The sequence below is a fragment of the Rhinatrema bivittatum genome, chromosome 4, assembly GCF_901001135.1.
Source record: "Rhinatrema bivittatum chromosome 4, aRhiBiv1.1, whole genome shotgun sequence".
In the NCBI taxonomy this organism is placed as follows: domain Eukaryota; kingdom Metazoa; phylum Chordata; class Amphibia; order Gymnophiona; family Rhinatrematidae; genus Rhinatrema; species Rhinatrema bivittatum.
The window spans coordinates 338,253,794-338,262,063 of record NC_042618.1 but is presented as its reverse complement, the minus strand read 5'-3'; the positions used below and the strand labels follow the sequence as shown (position 1 = coordinate 338,262,063).

The window sequence follows — 8,270 nt, the reverse complement described above, 5'->3', positions numbered from 1 at the left end:
GTTCCCAGAGGTGTGGAAGATAGAGGGTCAGTGATATTTCTAGGAAGCTGGCAACCCTGCCTCACCAACACCTGATTGTACTGTACTCAGGGCCGGCGGAAGCACTAGGCGAACTAGGCGATCGCCTAGGGCGCTGAGCATTAGGGGGCGCCGAGCCGCTGATGGCCAATGGCCGCCGGTGGACGTCATCCCAATAGCGGCTGAGCGGTGAACTACTGCTATGCTGTGTGCCGAATACACACAGCAAGAAGATCGGCGGGGCCGTGGTGGAGCTCAAGTCACCACGGCCGGAAGAAAACAATCGCGTCTAAACATGCTGGTGCTCCAGCTCCTTCCTGCCCGCGCGGCCCCGGAAGAAAAATGTTGCCGGAGCCGCGCGGGCAGGAAGGAGGAGGTGCATCAGCCAATGCAGGAGCTTCTCCTCCTTCCTGCCCGCGCGGCCCCGGAAGAAAAATGTTGCCGGAGCCGCGCGGGCAGGAAGGAGGAGGATCATCAGCCAATGCAGGAGCTTCTCCTCCTTCCTGCCCGCGCGGCCCCGGAAGAAAAATGTTGCCGGAGCCGCGCGGGCAGGAAAGAGGAGGAGCATCAGCCGCGTACAGAAGAGGAGCAGCGCGGCTCGAGAAGTCCGGGGCCGCTGCAGAGCCCATCCTGCAGCGGCCGTGAAGAGGAGGCCCAGAGGTGAGAGAGAGACTGAGGGTTTGTACAGTGTGTATGTGTGCGTGCATGAGATGAGTTGAGAGACTGTGTGTGGGAGTGAGGACCTGAATGTTTGCAGAGACAGCATGGGAGAGCCTCTGTGTGTGTGAGAGAGACAGCATGTGACAGTGAGAGCCTGTGCTTGAGCAAGACAGCATGTGGGAGTGAGAGAGAGCCTGTGTGCGACTGCGAGAGTCAGACAGCATGTGCCAGTGAGAGACTGTGTGTATGAATGATTGTATGAGAGAGAGCATGTGACAATGAGAGCCTGTGCTTGAGCAAGACAGCATGTGGGAGTGAGAGTTAGACAGCATGTGCAAGAGAGAGACGGTGTATACATGATTGTATGAGAGAGAGCATGTGAGAGTGAGTGCCTGTGTATGTGTGTGTGTGAGAGAGAGAGAAAGCATGTGAGAATGAGAACCTGACTGTGTGTTTGAGGGAAGAAGACAGATGGAGAGAAAAGAAATATGTTATAAAAGGAATTGGCAAAAAAATAAGAAAGGGAAGGTGGAAAAAAAAAAAGCCTGTGACCAACTGATTAGAAAACTAAGATCAGACAGCAAATGTAAAAAAAAATAATTATTTTTTACTGATTGGAACATGTAATCTTTGGGAATGTGCAAGAGTAGCACTTTCTCTATGCGGATCTCACAATGTACCATGAGGCCTGCACAGAGGAGGCAGCAGAATGGGCTTCAGTGCCAATAGTAGCAATCAGCACCTCCGCAATAGCCATGCAGCAACAGTGACAGTGGCAGCAGAGGAATGAGAGAGGCTCTGAGGTTGCTGGCAAAAGAAAGAGAGGGGGTCTGCCTTTAGTGTGTGCATGTGTATGAATGGGAGTTTGCCTGGCGGTGTATGTGTGTGAATGCATGGGTGCCTGCCTGAGGGTGTGTCTGTGTATGAGAATGAATGGGTGTCTTCCTGGGGTTTGTATGTGTGAGAATAGATGCCTGCCTGTTTGTGCTGTATGTGTGTGTGTGTGTGAGAATAAATTGGTGCCTGCCTTGGGGTCTGGGTGTGAGAATGAATGTGTGCATGCCTGGGGGATGGGGAGGGAGTGGTGTGAAAATGAATGGGAGCCCGCCTGGGGGTCAGTGTGAGAATGACTGGGAGCTTGCCTGTGTGTGTGTGTGTGTGTGTTTGTGTGAGAACGATTGGAAGCTTGCCTGGGAGTGTGTGTTTGTGTGTATGTGAGGGAGCCAGTGAGAGCATGAGTGTGTATGAGAAAATCCAGGGGAGTAAGAGTTTGTGGGGGGGGGGGGGGGGTGTGGAGGGGGAGAGAGTGCCTTAGAGCCTGAGTGTGTCAGTGTCTGTGAGAGCGAGAGGTTATGGTTGGGTATAAGAGCATGAATGTGTATGTATGTGACAGTGTATGTGTGAGAGAGAATGGACATGTGAGTATGTGTGAGAGAGAGAGGATAACCTCAATCAAGAGCTCCCATGTATGGACAGCAGGGGCTTTTTAAAATCCTTATTAGTTTTAATTATTGTGTGTTATTTGATATATGTGCTGTTTTGAAATATTTTATTGGTTTTAGGAAATTGTAAAAAATGTATATGATTTTAATTAATAGAAATTCTATTTATCAGTAGTTTTAAAATATTATTTTATTAGTATGGTTTTACTATTATAACTGATGCTTTATGTTTCTTGATTTTATTTGTTTTATGAAGAATGGTGGTTCTGTTTTTCCATTGTTAATACACAGAGTCTGGCTTCTTGGGGTTTCCATTTCAGTTTTTTCTAATTTGTGCTCCTTTATTTTGTATTCTGTATTTGGTGAGGGTCTGTCTCTGCTCTGTGTGTGTGACCATGATGAGAGATTCTGCTAGCATAGGGATCTATAGCAATCGGGTTTGTTTTGTTTCCTCAGTAGGTGGAGTATTGGTATTCTAGGACCCAGTGTAATATTTACCCTTGCTTATTCACAGGTAGGGTTATTGTTGTTTGAGTCCTTGGTGTTATTACTGTTATGTTATGATGGGATTGCAGTATAGATTTTGAGTGTCTTTTTTGTGGTGTTTTGTGTTAGTTCACAATGTGTCTGGCAGTGGAAGCTGTTTGTGCTGCTGTTACTGTGAAGTGACACCAGAATTTGAAAATATCTTTCAGTATGATGAGCTGTAAGGGAAACATCCAAGCTCCATTGTTTGGGGGAATTTCAGTGGATGCACAGAGTTACAGAACTGGAGGTGCAGGATTTATATTGACATTCTGTTCCTTCCTATATATTCCTGACTTCACTCTCATAGCCACATAGAATCAGTTGACTGAGGCTATCAACATAATTTTATAGTGTGAAACTGGCCAGCTTTTTAAAATAACGCAGAGGACCCTTTGGACTTTTTTATTAACACTTTTTTTTAATAACCAATTTTAAAGCAGGATCCATGCTATAGAGGTGGGTGAGATGAAGAAATGTCATTTTGGCGCCCCCCCCCCCCCCCCAATTCTTCTGTCTGGAGACACCACTGATTTTCTGTGACCTTAAGCATTAGTACAAGAAGGATTAAGGGGGGATGCTGGAGAGGCACACATGCATTGGCCCCCGGGCACCGGAGACCCTTGGTACGCCACTGGGTGCGAGCCATATGGAGCCGCAAGTGGTGGCAAATAGGAGTGGAGTTTGGCAGGCCGCAAGCAGTGCCCAACCTGCTTGCGACCCAGAAAACCCCAGTCAGCGGGCGTGATCGAGAATGAGGTAGGAGTCAGGGCCGAGACCGGGGGGGGCGCAAGGGAGAAGGCTCGCCTAGGGCGCCAAATCCCCTTGCACCGGCCCTGACTGTACTGCCACAGGACTTTTTTCCTCAGTTTGGCTGGGAAATGAGGTGGTCGCTGCAGGTTTATTTTGGAGGACACTTTCTGCCACCCTAAAATTTTGCCACCTGAGGCAACCACCTCACACGACCTAATATTAGAACTGCCCCGACTGTAATCCCCTCCCCCCAGACCAATCACTCTCTCATGCGTCACTGTCACCCCCTCCCCCATACCAGCCTGTCTTGTCACAGTCACTTCTCCCCCCAGACCAGACTCTCTTATCACTGTCACTCCTTTCCATGACCATTCTGTCTCACCAGTCACTGTCACCCTCTCCACCTAGAGCTGTCTCTCTCTCTCACCAATCACTTTGAAATCCTCCTAGACACGTCTCTCTCTGTCTCAGTCACTGTCTTCCTCCCCCAACCCCAGATCCGTCTCATTGGATGCAATTAGAAATAAAAATGCAGTCCACATTTTTGCAGCATTCTTAAGCAGAATAGAATCCATAGGTGTCCATTAACATGCTTGTATATTTCAGAGACATTGCCATGAAGATTATAATTCATCTGAGAGTATGAATCTATTTCTCAAAGTCATGTCTTCCCCCACCCCAAGGCCAGTGTCTCTCTCCCTCCAGAAGCGGGTAGGAGCCGCTGCGTATTCAGGAAGTTCCAGCGGGACGTCGCTGCAGGCAGTGCCGATACTGAAGAGCGGGACCTGCGCAGCCTGCTGCACAATGCCTTCCACAAATCTCCTGCTCAGCTCCTCGCCCCCAGCAGCCACCCTGGCCTGCCCCAGATTGGCAGACTCCTGTGTGTGTGGCCGCCCCTGTGCAGCAGTGGATCGTTCCACCTCGCAGCCCCCGCCTGAGGTTTCCATCACGTACATCACAGACCCTCAGCACATTGGGGTTTTTTTTTCTACAGAACGAATCCGTCCCCTCCTGCAGCTGCCAAGATGGGTAGCCAAGCAGCAGAGGGGACACGAGAGCCGAGCAGAAGTCAGACCATTTGGCACCTATGGCCAAATGAAAAAATGCGCCCTCACCCTGAACACAACATACACCTCCACGAGCTGGGAACCTCTGTTAAATGCAGGGGGCTTTACTTTTTATTTTCACCAAGTAGTTTGCCCCTGCTTCTTTGGGCTTCCAGTTCAATTTAAACCAGTACAATCCTGGCACCATACACCTTCATTCAAAAACTGAACAGGAAACCCGGAGAAGCCAGATGTTGCATGTTATGCAACACCAGATAAATTTACTTATTTATGAAATGCATTTCTATTTCTGTGAAATAGAGGCAAATGTATTTCCTCCTGCAGTGTGCAAAATAAAAATATAATATACTCCCAAACTTGGAATATTCCATTCACTAAAAGTGAATATAAAATGCTTTTTTCTACCCTTGTTGCTTGGACATTTTATTTTTCTAATCACTTTGGTCCTGTTTGGAAAACAGAACAAGCCAGGCTGCTTTAGATCCCTACACAGAAACTACATGCTAGCAGAATACCTCACCTTAATCATACATAGAGAATACAAACAGACCCTCACCAAATTCAGAATAAAGAGACCATAAAGTAAAAACAGAAACCTGCAGACAAAAACTGAACCACAACAAGCCAGACTCTACAATGCAACCATGGAAAAAAAAGAACCTCATAAAGAATCAAGAAGTATAAACCATCAATCATAATAGCTAACTAAACTAATACAAATAATCAATATTTCAAAACAGTTGACAAATAAAACATCCAATAATTAGAAACTCATATAAAAATATTCAAAATGGCAATAAAATATTCAAAATCATTAGATACATCAAATAACACCAAATAAATTAAAACTAATGAAGATATTTAAAAAAAACAAAACACTTTCCATACCTGGAACTTTTGATTTCCAGATGCGCTAAGATTGTCATGGATTTATAAGGGAACACGGGTTGTGGCACAAAAACATTCTCCTCTCTGTCTCAAATGCTCAATCATACGTACACATACACAGACACACACACATGCTCAATCATATACAAACGCATACATATACACACACATACTCTCTCTATGCTCAGACACATACAGACATGCACACTCTTATACACACATGCACACTCTTATACATACACACATGCTCAGTCATATACACACATGCACACTCTTTCTTGCCTCACAAATCTCCTACATTTTTTTTGAAGGAATGAATAAACATGTGAACAAAGGTGAACTGGTAGATGTGGTGTATTTGGATTTTCAGAAGGTGTTTGACAAAGTCCCTCGAGAGGCTTCTAAGAAAACTAAAAAAAGTCATGAGATAGGAGACGATTGATTACACACTGGGTAAAAGACAGGAAACAGAGAGTAGGATTAAATGGTCTGTTTTCACAGTGGAAAAAGGTAAACAGTGGAGTGTCTCAGGGATCTGTACTAGGACGGTCCACAAAGCCTCAAACACAACACAAACAATAAAATCAAGAAATAAAATAAATACATAATCATAGTACTAAAATAATACTAATATTATTTTTTTAAAAGCTGATGAATAAAAGATCAAATAATTAAAAACTCAGATACAAGTTTTTTTAAATGTTCCAAACACCAATAAAATATTTCAAAACAGCAGACACATCAAATAACATCTGAAAAATAAAACTAAAAAGAATTGTAAAAATTCACGCTCGCCATACCTGGGAACTTTGATTTCACCCTGAGATTGTCATCGATTAGTAGGAGAGAGATACACAGACTTCTTCCTCTTTCTTATATATACATACACACTAAAGCTCATACACACATATGCTCCCTCTCAAACAAATCCACAGGCATCTCCAGCTCTTCTTTGGTTAGATTCTACCAGCAGTGTCAGGCCCTCATCTTCATTTCAGCTGCTGGCAGGTTGGAATCCACCTGCTGTATCCATTCTCCCTCTCACCCCCCCCCCCCCCCAGGCAACTCCCATTCTCTCTCTCTCTCACACACACACACACACACACACACACCCCAGACAAGCTCCCATTTACACCCACACACTCCAGGCAGGCACCTATTCTTATACAGACAGATCCCAGGCAGGCACCCATTCATTCACACAAACACCCCCAGGCAGACTCCCATTCATACTCATGCACACACTGAAGGCAAACCCTCTCTCTTTCTTTTGCTAGCAACCTCAGAGCCTCTCTCGTTCCCCTGCTGCCACTGTCACTGCTGCCACTATTGGGGAGGTGCTGATCGCTGCTACTGGCACTGAAGCCCATTCTGCTGCCTCCTCTGTGCAGGCCCTGTGGTATTAAAAATTTGCAGGGCTTCCAGTTCCTCCATGCTGATCTCTTGCACAGTCACAAAGATAACATATGTCAATCACTAAAAATTAAAAAATTATTATTATTATTTTTTTACCTTTGCTGTCTGATCTTAGTTTTCTAATTGGTTGGTCACATGCCTTCCCCCCCCCCCCTTTCTTGACCTTTTTCCAATTCCTTTTACAGGGTCCCTTTTTTTTCTGTTTCTTCTCTATCCACCTGTCTTTTTTCCTTCTTCCCTCCTTCTCTCAAGCACACACTCAGGTTCTCATTCTCACACGCTGTCTCTCTCTCTCTCACATACACACACACACCCGGGCACAGGCTCTCACACTCATATGCAGTCACACACACAACTCTCACTCTAAAATGCTCTTTCAAATGCTGTCTCACTCTCACACACACAGGCTCTCACTCTCACATGCTGTCTCTCTCACACACATACACACACTCACTCCCACACACAGTCTCTCAACTCATTCTCTTTCACACACACACACTCTCTCTCTCTCTCTCTCTCTACAGGGCTTCAACCTCTCTCTGACTTCTGGGCCTCCACTTCACAGGTCACCTCAGGGTGGGCTCTCCGGCAGCTCTAATCTTCTTGGGCACTGTGAGGTGGGATCAGCAGTAGCCCTGTTGTCATGCTCTCCTCTTCTTGGGCCGACGCGAGGTGGGATCCATGGTGACCCTGTTACCTAACTCTCCTCGGGCCACCACAAGGTAGGATCTGCGGTGGCCCTATTGCCGGGCTCTCCTCTTCTCAGGCCACCGCGAGGTGGGAGCCCATCTCGCGGTGGCCCTGACGCAAACATTGCTCCTCCTTCCTGCCTGCAGCCGATGCTCCTCCTCCTTCCTGCCTGTGCGGCTCCCGCAATGTTTTTCTTCAGGGACCGCGCGGGCAGGTAAGAGCAGGAATACCTGGACGTGACCCGATCCCACCGGCGGCACCACAGGCCTCCACATCTTCCGCTGCCAGTGGGAACAAGTCCACCGGCTGCAACTCGGGCCTCTCCCTGCTCCTGACGCCACCCCACCAGGTGTGCCACCCTGAGCAATTGCACAGTTTGCACACCTAGTGGTGCCGGGCCTGCACACACATTGTCTCATGCTCTTACAGCCTCGCTTCTCTCGACTGTTGGGGTGGGAGCTCGGTGCTGCTGGTGTGGCTCCGCAGCTGCACTTCTTCTTACTGACAGGTCTGGGGGCGTGGAAGGCTGATGCTGTTTATTGTAATTCCGTGGGCTGCGCTTTCTGACAGCTGGGGCCAGGAGGCTGTTTCTTCTTTCAACCGGACCTGCGCTCTGCAGAAGGGGCTCCGAAGCAGGAACAGCAGTTCTTGCCGAAAAACTGTATATCAAGGGGCAGGAAGGCAACTCTTCAGCTATATTGTTAAAGAGATTGCGCTCCTTGGTAGATGGCGCCTATGGCCAAGGCCATAACAGCCATAGGCTAGCTATCGCTCTAGAGCAGAGGCTCAGCTTTGCTTTCCTTTTTTTTTA

General features: G+C 47.1%; 1 protein-coding gene across 1 annotated transcript in view; it reads left to right on the top strand.

The window, feature by feature from the left end:
- Positions 1–624: 624 nt before the first annotated feature.
- Positions 625–8,270, top strand: part of ZACN (zinc activated ion channel) — a 53,075-nt gene continuing 45,429 nt past the window's right edge. Inside the window, exon 1 of the mRNA XM_029600461.1 lies at positions 625–678. The gene's annotated coding sequence lies outside the window, so the exon portion shown is untranslated. The remainder of the gene's footprint in view (positions 679–8,270) is intronic.